This window comes from Rhododendron vialii, chromosome 10a, assembly GCF_030253575.1.
Source record: "Rhododendron vialii isolate Sample 1 chromosome 10a, ASM3025357v1".
NCBI lineage: Eukaryota > Viridiplantae > Streptophyta > Magnoliopsida > Ericales > Ericaceae > Rhododendron > Rhododendron vialii.
The window spans coordinates 2055094-2073001 of NC_080566.1; the positions used below are offsets into that span (position 1 = coordinate 2055094).

Below are 17908 nucleotides of genomic sequence, written 5' to 3' on the forward strand. Positions count from 1 at the left end.
CATAAGGTTATTCTTAGCTTTGCTTAGGATTTGAATTGATGCTATCATTCCTTGCCCTTTTAGTCTTTGTAACAATTTCAAAGATTAATAAAAAAATCCATTATAGATGAAAAAGATTTAAAACATTGGAGCATCTATTTGTTTGTTTTTTCTCAAGACTAATTTCAAGTATGATCATAGATAAATTTTTTCGACGAATTGACAAAATTTCAGAAAAATCACAAAAATAAACGACGACTTTCTAGTAGATAAAATCTGTGGAAGCCGAGATGAAATCCAAGACAACTGATTGCCAAAACGAACGTTTCGAACCACACACTACATCCCCGTCAGTCCAAGGGAATCCGAATTACTAGTATGGTGTTTGTGTGTGTGTTTTCTTTGGGAAGTGTGAGGGAGGGGAAGTTTATGTTTGCAGAGGAAAGGTTTTCCATTTTGATTGAGAAAAGTGGACATTGTAAGGATACGTCTAACGAGACAGAGACACATCAGGCAGAAGCCAAGTTTGTGAAACACTCCTTTTAATTTGCCTCCAAGGGGCCATTCGTTAAGAACGAATTGCGGGATGGTGTTGTGTAGCGGTGTGCGCAGTACCGTGCTGCGCATCTCTGAGCCTTCGGATCGTGCACCCGACGGCTCGGATCTCATCTCGGCAATGAATGGCTCTCGATCGTTGGTTGCTGAGATGAGATCCGAGCCGTTGGACTCAGAGGTGCGCAGCACTCAGTGTTGTGCACCTCACCGCACAACACCAACCCAAAGATCCGTGAAGAACACCCACCCCACTCCGTTTGTTTTGCCTTTGCTATGTCTTATCCCTTGAATTGTCATTTTGATCCTTCAGAGCTAGTGCAAAGATGACAAGGGGTACTCGTCTTGGATCTCACGGTTGATCAGAATCGTTCAATGTAGTAGCCTAATCGATTGGATCGCTTATTGTAAAAAATCGATTTGATTCGACGATTATATAGTAACATTGTAGGGGTCCATTGGGCTTGAAAAAGGTTTTTAAAAAACAGCTAGTTTGAATTTTGGAAAATGAACCATGCACAAATGTATCTCTTCGTGTATCTACAATATCCTATAACATGATCTAAAATATAGGCCTGCTCGACGAGGCTAACAAAAAAAGGATTACGAGAAAACATAGGGCCTGGAGTGTGCTTTCTCCGGTTTAATCTCACATGACAAGCATTTGTGACCACAATCGACATCGCAATCCAATAGAAAACGAGACATAATGTCATAATACGAGTCGTCTCACCACAACCATTGTTTACTACGACCCCGTACCCTCTTGCCCTCTCTCAAAAAAAAAAAAGAGTTTTGGCTTCGAATCAACTTTGAATCGAAGTTACTTCAAATTTAAAGATCAGTCAAAAAAGTACCTAGTACTCACGCTCTTAGAGCTAAACCGTTTTTCAACTCCTAGGGATCCTTAACAGATTCAAAATCTGTTAATAAGGATGTTTAACATATTCTAAATAATTCTGTTGTTAAAGTTAAAATCTCGAAACCTACTACTCCGTACTTTAAATAAAAAAATAAAGTCCTTAATTAATACACCTTATAATAAGCTTTCGTACATTAGCATTCAAATTACACCAAATAACCATTGTGTTTTTTTTTTTTTTGGAATCTCGAGAGTTTGTTTTTAGGAGTCAAAGCTATTTGTTTATGTCGCATGAAAGAAAGTCAAAACATATATTTTACCCCACTGCATGTACTGGAATCACATGCACTCAATCTTTTTACCAATCGAATTGGAGATTCGATGCGGATAAATAAATAAAAAAAAAATGGAGATTCGATAATTTGCAATTTTTTTTTACCATGTTCAGCCGACACTTGCAGTAATAATCTTTTATTTAGCTTTTGTTTTTGCCAAGCGTCATCATTTTCCCTAATAAAAAGCCGCCCGCAATACTATGTAGTGTACTTGGATAAACAAGGTGTACCTTATTTAGAGCATAGCATTTGTAGGCTGTTCACAGTCCGGAGTGAATCGGATTCTTATGAATCCAATCATAATTCGTATCTCACGGTTTTTAAAAAATACAATCCAATCCTAATCATAAGTCTCACGGTTCGGTTTCAATCTAAATCGTGAGTCATGATTCAGTCCCAGTGTTATCTACGGATTTTCTTTCATAAAATAAAATGATGCTACTGCTAATTAAAATTGCAAAGTACAAACTAGGCTGTTCACAGTCCGGAGTGAATCGGATTCCTATGAATCCAATCATAATTCGTATCTCACGATTTTTAAAAAATACAATCCAATCCTAATCATAAGTCTCGCGGTTCGGTTTCAATCTGAATCGTGAGTCATGATTCAGTTCCCGTGTTATCTACGGATTTTCTTTCATAAAAATAAAATGATGTTACTGCTAATTAAAATTGCAAAGTACAAACACTTATTAGTTATTACATTTCATAACATTACACTATTACAGCCAAACAACAAACAAATAAAAGGCAGCAACCAATTCACGTTTTCGGAGTGCAATGTAATCTATTTATAAAATTTACGTTTTTCCTATTTTTTTTTTATGTATCGTGTAGGCCGTTTTAAATTTATGTTTTTTCTTTTTTCGAAATTACAGTTTACCTCTTAAGTTTTATATATTGTCACATTAATGTAAAAAATTTTAAAAAATTCATAACAATTAATGCAGTTATAATTATTTATAAATATTACACATACATATATTATATATATAATATATTTTTTATTTTTTAAATATCTCACGGTTTGGTTCGTTAAATCCACGATTTTGAAGTGAAAATTCAATCCTAATCCGTATCTCACGGTTTTTTAATTTTCGAATCCGTGTCAAAACCATTAATCCACGGACAAAATCCAAAAGGCGCAGATCGATTTGGTCCGGACCAGTTTCACCGTTCTCAATTTTTCTTGGACAGCCCTACCCCATTATAATAAGCAAATGGGTGTGGATAAGCAAATTTAACAATAATACTTAAAAAATACCACACATTGTAATAAACAAAGTTACAAGTCTTTTAGCAAATAACAAATTTCACTCATTCCACAACCAAACTTAACAACTTTTACCAATAACCAAACTCAAAACTTAATAATTCAAAAACACCTCACATTGGAAACGTCTCATCAAGATGAATAATTTGGTGTGGTCGGGTGCGTAATTGGAACTCGTTTACGATTAAATGTGCATCGTGTATTGTGAGGGATTTTTTGGTTAGGGATGCAAAAATAACTAATGTGGAGGTAGATGTTGTTAAGATTGATTATAGACTAAATAGATAATTAAATGCTTATGTGGCATATTTTGATTATTGATTTTGATTATTCCCATTGCGGGTGCTCTTATATCCTTGAGATATGTATGAGAAATGCTACGTGCAAAGAAAATAGACAAAGAATTGACCTTTAAAGTATACATGAACGGTTCAGATACACTGCACATAGTGAATCTGAACCGTTCATGTACACTTTAAGGGTCAATTCTTAGTCCATTTTCTTTGTCCCTAGCACTCCTCGATATGTATTAGCAATGGATAATACTCCTGGCAAATTCTTTGCCAAACGACGGCTTGGTTAATGCAACGAAGTACCCGTGGTTAAGGAGGGGCGTGATTATGTTGCATGAAAGAAAGTCAAAACATATATTTTACCCCACTGCATGTACTGGAGTCACATGCACTCAATCCTTTTACCGATCGAATTGGAGATTCGATAATTTGCAAATTTTTTTTTTACCATGTTCAGCCGACACTTGCGGTAATAATATTGGTTGACATTGCTAGCTTAAGTCAACCCTCTGTTTTTTGTTATTTTTTTGCCTTCAAAAAAAAAAGTTTTTTGAATCTCTAAACATGTGGATTTTGAAGTTATTTTTCTTCTAAAAATGCCGGATTTCATAAACATTAATGGCGACATGGGAAAGAGTAGAAATTTATGTGCTCTGTTTCGTGCAACTTTATTTTGATAACTCACGTGTCTGGGTCAGCTTTCACGCATCCCGACTAATTTCGGGGCTCCAAACCCACCGATCACTCACGGGTGCCCAATTAAATGTATTGTGCAACTTAAAAAGTCAACATTTTTTTTAAGGCCAAAAAAAGAAGAAGAGGGTTGACTTAAGCTAGCATTGTCAACCAATATTATTAAGGCCTTAACTATAAGATCCTTACTGCAAGTGTGAGCTGAACCTGATACAAAAATTGCAAATTATCGAATCTCAATATCGATCGGTAAAAAGATTGAGTGCATGTGATTCCAGTACATTGGGGTTAAAGATATGTTTTGACTTTCTTCATGCAACTTAAACAATTAATGGCTTTGAATCCTAAACGTAAATTCTCGAGATTTCTTTCAGGTTCTTAGAAAGAGACGAATTGACTGATGATTAATTGATTGAGAAAAAAGTTTTTAACGGGGCCTACCGAAAATAATGTTTATGGAGGCCAATCTCAGCCGTCCAAAAGTGTTTTGGACGATTCACATTAAAGACAAATTAATTATTAACGTTAAAAAGTATTTATTATCGGTAATAGTTAAAAAACGTATCTCAACCGTTGATTGCCGAAACGGACCAGTGAGATTGCACGTAGCCGTAAATAAATTTCTCTCTAATTGATTTTACTTGAAAATAAGCCATTCAAGGCGGGAGCCAAAGTATTTTTCGGAGACATCTATGGTGCATGTAGTGCGTACATTGGAATATTAACTGATTCTTAGCTTCAGTCTATGTTACAAATTTTTCTAAATTTAACGTTTAAGTAAGCCGTAAAAAAGTGAAGTTATATATACATATGGGACATATCAATTTGTTTTCTTAAAAGGAACTCTATAATTCATGGAATATGCATATGCATACTTTACGATTTTACTTGTTACTTGTTTTTTGGTTAATTTGTTACTCCCTCCGTCTCTAAATGTTTGGCACTTTCATGCTTTTTATTGTCCCATATTATTTGTCCATTTTGAAAAGTCAAAAGCAAAATATGATAAATTTCCTATGTTACCCTTTTCTTTTGGGCACCAAATTTCAAATTTAAATTTTCAAGTACTATTGAAAGTACACTAGAAGGGTAAGATTGGACACTTGATTTTTGCACAATACAATAATATTTGTTTTTTAAAAGTTAGAACTCCCAAAAGTGTCAAACATTTAAGGACGGAAGGAGTATAATTTTTGCGTGGGAGTCCATATTGGGCAACAATAGTCCCAAATCGGCTAAAATGTGAAATGGGAATAGTATATAATAAATCTTGATGAGTTACTGTATAATTCGAGGTTAACCTTTTGAACTAGGTGCTTAGACTAAGGATTAGTAGGTCAGATTCATTACGTTTTATATGCTTTTCTTTTTTACGTGTTATTCTAGTTTGTAAAGAATGAGTTTGTATGGCGCGATCATTTAATTTGAAACATGCAACAAATCTTGGCTAGTTACAAATGTATTTGGTGTTAATTAGCTACAAATAATTTTACTTACCTTAAACATTGGTCAAAGTGTGTGTTAATTGAGTCAAGTGAAACTAGTTAAATCTTTGGAAAAAGTGAGTCATTATTCAAAGTCTCAATTAAGGTTCACATCCTTTTAGGAAAAAAGCATTATCAATTTATCATGTTCATATTAGTTTAATCATGCATACATAGGATTTTTCTCATGGGACTTTGATATTTATGTTGTCAATTCAAAAAATTATTGATGGGCATAGTTGTTTATTTGGGCCCTACTATCGACATATTGTTCTGTACTACTAGATCTCTTAGTTTTCTAGATCTGTATTATTCTGTTAAAGCAAAACGGGAGACATAATGGTCATGTGGATATCAATAAATGTAATGCTAGCTAGGTCTATGTATTTAGGATCGAAAAGTTTGACCTTACCTTTATAAATACAAATCGTTGGGACATTGACACTAGATATACCCATATATTATTTCGAATCAAATAGTCTACGAACACAATTTTCGGACTCAATTTTGGACAAACTATTTTTAGGATATTTTTGATTTTTTTAAACAAGAAAAAAGTCTAGGCATTTGGCTAGATGCATGCAAAAAGCTTTTGTTACATGCGAGAAAGAAATTTTTGAATTTGGGGCTGGACAGCATGGGTGTTGGCCCCCTCCGGGCCATATCATTTGACTTGTTCGACTTATAATCTATTAGGATGTCAAACTACTGTAATTTTGACTTGTTCGACTTAAAATCTGAATTGTCATATTTTTTTTTGTAATTTTTTCCAACTATTCGTTGGTAATTTTTTTCTCCTTTTCGGTTTGGTGGCTTGCATATGATTGGATTGGGTTTTCCCTCTCAATAATGTTTGCCATTTCCTTCTCGACATACCCATTATAGAGTTTTTAATAAAAAAAAATTTGCCTATCAAAAAAAAAAAGATGTCAAACTATCAAGATAATTCAGTAAAAGCTCGTATAAGATCGCCCAGATAAACATATGCAAATTTGAGCTTATTTTCGGAACTCATAAAGTTTTAAAACGAAATTCGAACAAAATACTACTCGACTCGCTCGGTTTGTTCATCAATCACAGGGACAAAGTGTGTGCATATCAGTACCTATGTAGAGATGGTGACGCGAGGGGTCAGACAAACATGGGTTGGTTATTTCCATCATCTGTGAGCCCCATACAATGCCGCAACAATTTGAACAAAGGAATGCAGATCATAATTTGAAACGACAACCAGAAACCGATTAAACCATTGTCGTCTAACGGAGAAAAGGAACTCACCTCTGATTGAAAGAATAAACGGAGGCTAGCTTTGAAATCACAGCTTCATCTTCTTCGGATTGGGCTGCGATTGCTGTTTCCGATCAATTTTGATGAGAACTCAGAAACAGATTGAATCCGCGGAAGTCAACATTGTAATCCTGAGAGCACTCTGTGTTACTGTTGGATCTCTGATCGGGAAATGCTCCCCCGTATGTTGCGGAGCATTTCTTCAGTACTACGGAGCTCTCTCTCTCTCTCTCTCTCTCTCTCTCTCTCTCTCTCTCTCTCTCTCTCTCTTCTCTCTCTCTCTCTCTCTCTCTCTAGAATGGCTTGACTGAATGAGTGATCAAGGAATGAATGAATGAGTATTGCGCCCCGTTTGGGTTTCGGAGCTATTTAAATCGTGTACTCCATTCATTATCCATTACGTATTACTTTAATCAAAGCCAACTATCTTCCGCAATCCTGATAGGTTTTTTATATTAGCTGCTCGGATCTCTACTCGACATATATACATACATAATCAATATTTAACCCCGCGGGAATATGGTCTGCTGGTCAAGACTTGAGACTCGGTTCACTCCTCCTAATATTTCAGTTTCAAAAATCTCCCGGGGTTATCAATTCTTATGGGTATATGTTATTTGACTTACTGAGTATGTGCTATCAAGGACGGAGCCAATACATGCCCGGGGTCACGTGCCCCCGGAATTTTATCACTCGCTTCTCTCTTCTTCTTCTTTTTTTTTAAAACACGCCTACATGTTAGAATTGAAATTTTTTCAGTATTGGGTATATTGTTCACTATATTGTTGTGGGTTTCCAACTAAATTAATGGGCTCCTACAAGAATTAAATGCTCATTTAACTAAGGCCAAAATAACGAATCGCTACTTTGTGTAGCATGCTTGAATCTATCCAACTCATTTTCTAGCTTTTCGACTAAAATGTTGATTTCCCTTGTCGAGTTTTGTTCAAAAGAGTTTTCTTCGGTAGAGTTCATAGTAGTCTCTGATCAGTTCGATACATTTATTTTTAACATGCGATCTACTCGCCATACTGTTATGATAAAATCGCTTTGTAAATGTCATTTAACTTCGTGAATGAAATCTCCGATGTCGCAAAATTATAAAAATGGGGTCAGTTGAGAGGCTTCTCCCCGCGCGACTTTAATGGGACTCTCGTCAATGAAAAGTGGAGTCGAGTTCACAAAGATTAGTCAATGTTTACGTAAACTAACCGAGGCACTAAGTTGCGAAGATAGTGTACGTTGAGAGAGAGAGAGAGAGAGAGAGAGAAGGCGAAGGTGGTTGATGATTCCCGATGTCAGCGAATATGGGAAATTGTCGCGGTTAACACCACTGGCTCTATTTCCACGCCTTCGCTGTACCCATGTAGACTCTGCATGGGTCTCGCACGTGGGTAGATATGGCCCCTCGTTTGTTCCCCCTTCACATTACTTTCTTTTTCATATTGCTCACAAATTAGATCTGCCATGATTCTTGCCTGATTGATATCTTATAAAGAAATACTGATTTAATGAGGTTCTAGAAATCAGCAATTCCTGTTTTTTTTTAACAAGAAAGTTAAAAGCATCGGGTTGTTAATCGAGACTGTACGCATAAGTAAATACCAATGTAGAGTAGGTCTTACCAGAGCTGTTACGCTCTAAAAGAACGCTACATGATCATTGGGCCGAACTCTAAGTTCCTTTGGCAAGGCCTTAGCACCATCATTTTTTTTTTAAAAAAAGAAAATAAGCAGACCTATCAAATCTTAATTTTAGCTTAAAAAAAGTGGCCATTTGAGGACAAATATTTTGTCCGTTTGGAATTTCTTTAGACTATGTGAGCTACATTTTTTTTTTCCTTCTCCTAATTGATTTCATAACACTTTTTTCTCATTAACTTAATGGCCACACTTTTTGAAATATAAAATTAGGCTCCGTTCCGGAACTCCAAAAAAGCCCTTATTTTTAAGAAGGCAATTTCAAGCTTAAAAATGAAGGACTTATTGAAATCTAAAAATATGCACTATGGATCTTGTTTGAAAGATCTCAATGAGATCTTTTATACGATGAAAAAAAAATTGAAAAATTATTTTTCATTTATATTATTTTGGAGTTTGAAAATGTGAAATAAGCTGCTTATTTTTTAAGAAGGTTTCTGGAACGGAGCCTTAATATGCTTAATACAATTATAGGAGGCCAAACAAGATAAAAAGTTAAAACATCATATGACGTGATATTCATATAAGTATGACCTACCAGTTTGAAGGGCTTTAGTAGTGAAAATTTGGGATTTAGGAGTTTGCTTCATTATAAGTATCGGGTTAGAAGTACTCTCAAATTTTGTGGGATCAGTTCATATTTAGCTTTTCTTCGGCTATAAATGAGCCACCACCGTGAGACTGGTCTTCTAAAATTAGTCGAAATACGCATAAGCTACCCTGAATAAAGCTATAAAAAAAATAAATTTGGAATGTACACTAACATTTCCCATTTTTGTTGCTTATTATCGAGTACACCAACCATATTGGTTGGTATTTTTGAAAACACACACAATATAAGTGAATGTGTGCATTGAAATATTTTCCTTTTAAATATTTGAAAAAGGGATGGGGTTATCGAGAAACTTAACTCCGAAATTTTTGACTACTTCGTCATTCATATTTTTTTCGTCTTCAGTGATGATAAAAAAAAATTAAAATATTTTTTTTTTACCTTTTGGACGTGTTTAGCAACCTCTACTCGTAAAGTAAAAATTTGTTTAAAATGTTAAAAAAAATTCACTACGGTCGAAAAAATACGCAACCCTATGCAACTTTTCCATCTAAAAAACTTTACCTTACAACCAAACAAGGTGTAAGCTTTTTCAATTTTCGTTCATTGAATATCTCACTATGCTTAGGTGGGCTTTTGATGCGGGAGAGGGCCCAGTAAACAGATCCCCTGGTAGCCCACATGGGCTGAAAATGGCCCATTTAACAAGTAACCCTAAAAAAGCCCAGCAACAATCTTTATATGCGAGTTTCCAGTTCTGTTCCAAATCACAAACCCTAATTCACGACTCTCTTCTCTTCTCTAGCTGCAGCATCACTTCTTCTTCTTCTTCTCCTCCTTGTTCTTCTTCTTTCATTTTAGAAATTTTCCAGTTTTTCTAGGGCAAAGATGATCAAAGCTTTTATTATTCTGACACCTCTTGTATGAGAAGTGCCTCGAAAGGTCTCTTCTTTGAGCAAATAAAGCAACCCTCTGAGCCCCCATCTGTGTTTTTTCTTCAATCTCTGTGTTTCCCATATGTTCAAATTCCAAGTATTTTCTTTTATACATCTTTTTTTTTTTTTTTCTTTTTGGGTATTGGTAGTTGATTATATCTTGTGATTTATTTCATGAGAGATCTTGTGATCTACCATTCCCAAGATTTAGCAGAAACCCATTCCGATGATTCTGCCCTTTTTCCTTTGAGATGATATTCTATTTGGATTATCAATACTTGTGTAGATATATTTCTGCAAGGAAAAGAAAGAACATAAAAGGAAACTAAACTCTTTTCGGCTCGAGTTTGAGTTCACTCGAGTCCCAATATTAGAATGCTCAGATTCGTTCGTTGAGTTTTTCTTTGGATTTTCTTCTCTTTTTTCTTGATATAAACGCATTGACTAGATTGTATTACTACAATACAAACATGGGTTAGGGTAGGAGTATGTGGTTGTGTGTGTGTGTGTATTTGTTGGTTGTATTGAGCAGAAATTCAGGCAGCCCCCTTTTCTTGAATGAAAAAATGGAGAGGGAGGTGTTAATCTGCTCGGAAATAAAATCAAAGCTTTTGCTCTTCAGATTTGCTGAGATTTTAACCAATCTTTGAAGCTGGTCTAGTAAGCTCAAGTACATTCTGTTTTTTCCCGAGATAATAATATTTCTTCCATTTATCTTCAACCATTCTTTTTTTGGGTAAAAAAAATGGTAATATCAAGGCTTTTCTTCGTTTGTTTTTTGTTCGTCTATCCCCTTATCAATGTTTAACAAGTGAGATTTCATAATAATTGAAATTTAAAATTCTTGAAAATTGGTCTTTGATTGGAGACACCTTGCATTAGTTTCCTTTTGACCCGGTCGAGAACACCTTATTAATAAGTATTTATTTTATATTTCTAAATTCAATTGCATCGTTCAAAAGATATCAACGAGATCTTTCAAACAAGATTCATATTGTATATTTTTAAATTTCAATAAATCTTTTATCTTGAATTTGAAATTGACTTTTTAAAAAATAAGTACTTATTACGTGTTTGGAACACATCCTAATGTTTTTATAAACTAATAATCCTGTTTGAGACCAAACTCGTGTTGTGTTCGTTAAAAGTTTGTTCGATTCCGGTTTGTGACAGCAACAAACGAAACTTTAGGGAAAGATTTAGAGGTGAGGACTTAGCAGTGAGGCCTGATCAAGTTCAATGGATGGTTTCTCCTTCAATACCTGGAAGAATGCTACAAGTATTTGCTCTTGAATAATGCTATGGACACATCAAATCTTGCGTCCTAAATCAATCCGGTCTAAATTTATTCCCAGTCCATTATCCTTTGGACGGATATTAATGAAAGGCTTAGAACTAAAGATAAGTTAATATTTTCAAGATTAATGAAATTTTTTTTCCTGTTAAAAAAAAAAGGAGGGGTTACCAAATACTATAAATGAAGGAATTCAAACTTTCTCCCATCTGCCCTCTATGCTTAGGAAGATATGAGAGAGCCTTCCTCATCTTTTCTTCAACTTCCCTTATTCTAGATCAGGCAACATACTTGCTCACCTTGCAGCGTCCTCGCCACAAGGCGCAAGCTAAGTAGAAAATTCTTTCACAATATCACCCGGAAGCTTGCTTCGGTAGCCACGGGTACTATTAATACATTTGGCAAGAAAGGAATTGCAGATTTTTTCAGCTCATTCAAAGGCCATTTTCCCTTTCAAAAAAAAAAAAAGGCGCCCATTTCCGGTGTTGTGGATTAAGGGTAATTAATCAGCTATGTTCAGTATGTATATGTGAACGTAATTAATTAGAATTTGGACAAGCTATTTACCCAAAAAATAAGAAAATTTAATTTGGACGAGCTATTTGGACTTATTATTTTCATTTTCAAATGAACATTTTAAGTGTCAAGTGCTTAATCCTCTCCCAAAGGGGGTTCTTCACTAAACGAGAGGGTAAGAATGAGGTCTGGGTCAAGGTTTCCTATGAACGATAGACCAATTTCTGCTACTCAGTCTTGGGCTAGGCCCCTACTTCCTTTTCCTCAGCCCAACTAAAGCTGCTCACGGCCTGGATTAGATCGAGTTTCTTATGAATTCAACAATTTGGGAAAATGAGGCCAAAGACGTGTTTTGATAATTTATACCCGACATTTTCAACATTAACAAATATTCTTAGTTTGTCCTTGGCGGGTATTAATTATCAAAACACGTCCTGGACCGTCATTTTCCCATTCAATTACTAATTCGAGAGTCACAAATTTTAGAAAATACAATTCATGTCTGGACCAAAAGTCCCACGGTCCGTTTCCAATCCAATCCTTGCTATATGAATGTACACTACATTGTAGAGGTGCACACGGTTTGGATTGGTTCAGTTTTCTAGAAAATCAGTAATCGAACCATTCTAAACCGTTCTAAAAATTAGGAATCAATATCTAACCAATATATACGTGGAATCTAACCAGAACCAAATCACACCACAAAGAATTGAAAAGACAACCTTATCATTTAGGGGTGATACCGGTCTAGTTTCGACCAGTTTTGACTTATTTTTTGGTCGAAACCGGTTATCCGGTTTGAGACTTTTAGAAACCGGAATCGGTTGAGATAATATGGTCCGGTTTCAACTGGCTCAACCGGTTTTCATTCATGGGTCATATTTTGGGCCCAACCACATCAAAAAATCTACAATTCAACCCACAAAATATCAACCAAAAACCCATAATTCAATCCATTTTTTTGGGCCCAACAAAAAAGGATCAATTTTGAGTCCAATACATTAAAAAAAAACCCATAAAAACATAATTAAGCCATAAAAACAGTTTATATATATATATAGTTATTTTCAAATAAGAAGATCCTTATTTTAACTAAAATAAAGACCTTCCCATTTCTCTCATTTTTCCGATCAAATTTCGATGATCCGAGCCACTCAATGTGTTCAGAACGTGATTTTAAGGGTACCCGCAAGAAATCGGCAAAAAAAATGACCGGAAAGGGCTTGATTTGAGCCGTTTTTATTTGAACCGTTTGATAAAAACATAACAAAAATTGCTCTGATGAAGCCCTTCCCGATTTTTTTTTTGCTAATTTCTGGCGAGTACCCTTAAAATCACGTTCTGAACACATTGAGCGGCTCGGATCATCAAAATTTGATCAGAAAAGGGAGATCCTTATTTTATTAAAATGAGGTGGTCCTTAGGAAAAGAGGACTATATATATATGATTGATTTTATATAATAAATACATTTATTAGACCAATATGCATCAAAAGAATGGGTAGCCTAGTGGTAAAAAGGGGAGATCCTTTTAACCTTCCAAGGTTCAATTTCCCTTCCCTGTGTTTTTATAATATAGGTAACTGATAATGTCACGATTATAATATAGGTAACTGATAATGCCACAACTAAATTTACTAGTGCCACGAACGTTTGATGGACATGACGAGTTTACCCATCAATTAAATCAAACAGACATACTACTAACTACTGTACTTTCGTCCCCTCCTCTCTTTTAACCTTTCCTCCTGTTACTTGTCTTTCTTGCTTCAAAACAATATTTTTCTCATTCAGTCCTCTCTGATCTATTCCCCACCCTCTTGGCCGACGAGTATGACCACCCTCTTGGCCGACGAGTATGATCTCCCGTTATATCTACTAGAGGCCGAGGCACACGCGATGCGTGTGCAAGTCGGATTTTCACAACATTTGTGAAAATTTGACCAAATAATAAGTGGGAAGCATTTTTACAAAAACTTTGTGAAAATCCGACTTGTACACGCATTGCGTGTACATCGGATGCGTGTGCAAGTCGGATTTTCATAACATTTGTGAAAATTTGACCAAACAATAAGTGGGAAGCATTTTTACAAAAACGTTGTGAAAATCTGACTTGCACACGTATCGCGTGTACCTCGGCCTCTAGTTGCAAATAAAGAGGGTAAGGATTTTCTTTCCCAAAACATTGCCGTTCTAAGGGGTGGGTAGGGGCTGGTGTGCCTTGGAGTTGGCAGCAGAGCCCTGGGTCCGCTCTGAGAGACATCAAATGCTACGGATAATTTTGACAGCAGCTGTGGTATTACCGCAAATTTAAAATCACGCGATGCGTATGCAACTCAAATTTTGTTAGAAAATGGCAAAATTCGATCAAAATATGCACAAATGCTTCCCATTTGTTATTTGATCAAACTTTGTTAAAATTCAACTTGCACACGCGATCACAAATGCTTCCCATTTGTTATTTGATCAAACTTTGTTAAAATTCAACTTGCACACGCATCACGTGTGCCTCGGCCTCTAGTGAAATAATGTAAAGCGCGTAATTGTGTTTTCTTTTCTGTTTCTATACCTTAGGAAATAGAAAAATGCACACGCGCACAAAGGCTGCAGGCTCAAAAAAACTTCTATAGTGCATTTGTGCGATACTTTTTTTTAACTTTTAAACTGGTTGAATTAAAAGAATACTTTACAACCGGAAAAAGTAGAAGGGAGTAGAAGGGAAAAAAGAATATTGATTGAATTCATCCCAGAGCATGTATGTTAAATTTTTAACTCAGACCCAAAATTTCAAATTAACATTGATTTTGACGGAAAAACTGATGCATGATAACCAAAAAAAGAACACAAAAGAAAGACTTATTAATTATTTCTACCACATCATCAAACTGCTTCATAAGTTCTCTTTCTCACTTAACTCTTAAACTTCAAAACTTGATGCATGATACTTTAAAAAAAAAACTCAACATGGAGAAAAAAGACAGTGAAATTCGGTGGGTAAAAGTGAATCTTGCAAGTGGACTTGTGAATGCCGGTTATCTGGCTTGTAGACTTTGATCATCTAAGTTAATGTATGATTTTCCGCTTGACAAAAAAAAAAAGTGAATCTTGCAAGTGGGTCTTAATTTAGTGTGGAGTAGGAAATAGAAAATAAAAAGGAATGAAGTAGAAAATATTTGGTAAAGGACATAAAGTAATTGGTGCAACCTGTGCTTTATTTGCTTTTGTGGAAGTGGTAGATAGTCGGAGATGATTACATTACAGTGTGGATGGATGACCAAGGCAGCCATAGTTTTTTGGGTTTTGCTTTACAGTTTACAGTATGAGGGAGGATATATAACTGTTGAGAGTTCAGTAACTGCATTTATACATGGGGTAGTGTGCACTACTTTGTCCGATCAGTTATTGCACGGAGAGAGAGGAGAGGAGGAGATCCGGAGGGGAGAGAGAGAGGATAATTCGGTTTGGTAACTGCTATGTCAATTTACATATTTGCCCATGATTTTTTGAACATTTTTTTCACACGTTTGATGGGTATTTTTGGAAATGAAAAAGCATGACAAAAAAGGGAGACACCAAAGTGGTGCTCTCCCTTTATATATTAAAATAGATATAACACACATAAATCGGATCGAAATTATTTTTGGACTTTGAATACCAAAAGAATCACGTGACTTAAATAGAGTATAAAAGGATCACGTGATTCTTTTTGGTATCCAAAATTATACCTGGACTAAAAGTCTTCGTCACCGCAACCATTTAGGTTTGAGAAACCAAATCATGTATTCCGTCTCATACTCTGGAAATGCGCACAGTTCTATAATTTTACCAGAATCAAGGTTTGAGCCATGCATATTACCACCAAGTCTTTATTAGATCAGCTCACCATTTTCTATACATTGAAAATTAGTATTTCATTGGATCGTCATATGCGTGGCCGTCATACAAAGAAGCAGATCAATCACCTTTTCGTTTTCTTTATAATTAATTTGCTAGATGCAAATCGAGTGCTTGTTCCTGATTTTCATGTCGAAATTTTAGTGTATACAGGTGACCACTAGAATTTAGTAATTTACCAGTTCAAATACCTTTTTCAAATCGTCAAAATCAGAGCCACCATTTCGCAAATTAGGGCTTAACCATATCGCAAAATAGGAAGAAGAAATCGACATAACCCAATCCGTACAACAATGGAGAAGCCAACAATACCTGAGTACAAAGGGGGAAGACGAGGTAGAGAGCTGAAACCGTCGATGTACGGCGGTGGAGTCACTAGGATGCAAATCGGCGACCTCCTCCTCTCTTTTCTCACTTCTCTCTCTTCTTCTCAGTCTCGTTGTGGGATGAGAGAATGGACCACAACCCCTGAGAAAGGAAAAAGCAAGGCCAACAAAGTAATTTAACCCATCCGCATATCCAACGACGGGTACCCCCTGTCGTTACAAATCCACCCGCGGGGTGGATTAGAAATCCGATCTTGGCAAATCAGGGGCGAAATCCAGGTAGGGTTTTTCTCTGCCAAAGACCGGAGAAGAGGAGAAGGGGGAGAAGTAATCAGGCCGCATATCTTATCCCCCTCTATATCCACCAGCCAAACAGCCCGTTAAGCCCATAATACTTGCAATATTCTTGCGCTCCAGCAAGGGCCAGGGCATCGACCGGTTCCAAAATCCCCCTTCCCTGAGCTTTTTCCTGCGTATATATTTCCTGCAATAGTTTCACCATCTTAGCATTTCCATCTGAGTCCTTTTCTCAATTTCCGATTGGAAGTGATCAGTGCTAGTATATGATTCTCACTGTATATATGGTCCAATTTAAACACGAAATTGCGTTCAAAAAGCCACACATTTGCGCTTTTCTATTACTACATTTGGGTGAGTTTGGCCTCAACGAATGGTACGTCACATCACTTTTGAAATTGTGTATCCAGAAAGGCTCACATAGGATGGGAGTCCACAAACTTGGATGTTCCCTCCTACCTCCGGAAATCTACTTTCCACGTAATCAGCAATGCCGACAATCAAGCCACCCCCACCAATTGGAACAAAGATCGGGTGTGGCATAGATTTTATTGAATACTGCTATTGGTACCGACCAATAGTGTAGGGAAAATGCACCGACAGCCGCGTCGGGCCCTCTCAGGCCACAGGACGGCCGATCCGAGCCGTCCAAAAATTTAAAAAAAAGAAAAAAGAAAAGAGTGAGTCTTCGCGGGAATCAACGGCATCCGATGTGGGTAGGTGCGCGGCCGTCGGTGCATTTTCCCTACGGTACCCGTCGGTACCAATATCATTTCTGAATTTTATTTGGCGCATGATCTCCATTCCGATGGTCCTTGACCAGCAATGACATGGGGATGGTCCAAGGCAGGTAGAAATATTAGAATCTCACCAAAAAGGATTAAATTTGGTACTGTAAGAAATAAAAGGAACCAATAATCATAATGGAGATGAAGACAAAATCATTTAAAGAAGTCGAAGAAAGTCAACGATGACTTCGGACTCGGTCAAACGATCAAGGTGAAAAGGAAGTCAACGATGACTTCGGGGTCAGTCTAACGATCTGGGTGAAACAAATACTTGGATCAATAGCAAAAGCCCGTGGCGGACCTTCATCTCCGACCTCGTGGTCATGGTCGGACAACGATGACCTCGGACTCCGCTAATGTACGAGACTGACCAAGTGCTTGAACTTTACAATGGAGTTGTTCCATGTCATTACTTCTAGGGCGGGCAGAGGAGTATTTTCGTTCAAACCAAAGGTTGGCAGCCATCCGAAGTGAAGTCGATATAAGAGGAGTTTAAATTCTTTATCATGTGGTTTCCGCCCCCCATTGCAAGCTCCATCGTTCATTTTTTACGGTAATATGAATTGTTCATCTTGTATGGCCCGTGGTACATCTACGCAAAAAGTTAGGTTGATTGAGACACAGAAAGGCGTTCATGCTGTCATTGAGAATCGCCTTAGCTAACCTGGTGCCATTGAAGACCCAGATTTGCATGATCCTTAAACAGTATGCATATCTCAAGTTCTTTCATTGAACACCGACTTGTGAATTGGAATTGGACCGGACGGGACAGTCCAATTCCCGCTGGCGCGACTAATGGTTCAGATTTCCTTAAGACTCTTAATCCAAACCATTGATTTTTGCCAAT

The 17908-nt window shown here is 36.6% G+C and overlaps 2 non-coding genes across 2 annotated transcripts; both read left to right on the forward strand.

Moving 5' to 3' along the window:
* Positions 1 to 9892: 9892 nt before the first annotated feature.
* On the forward strand, positions 9893 to 9990 carry LOC131305797 (small nucleolar RNA snoR1). The gene has a single exon (XR_009193355.1). It is a non-coding gene; the product is annotated as a small nucleolar RNA snoR1 (small nucleolar RNA).
* A 494-nt stretch (positions 9991 to 10484) lies between these two features.
* Positions 10485 to 10623, forward strand: LOC131305852 (small nucleolar RNA snoR77). Its single transcript, XR_009193405.1, has one exon. It is a non-coding gene; the product is annotated as a small nucleolar RNA snoR77 (small nucleolar RNA).
* Positions 10624 to 17908: the final 7285 nt, after the last annotated feature.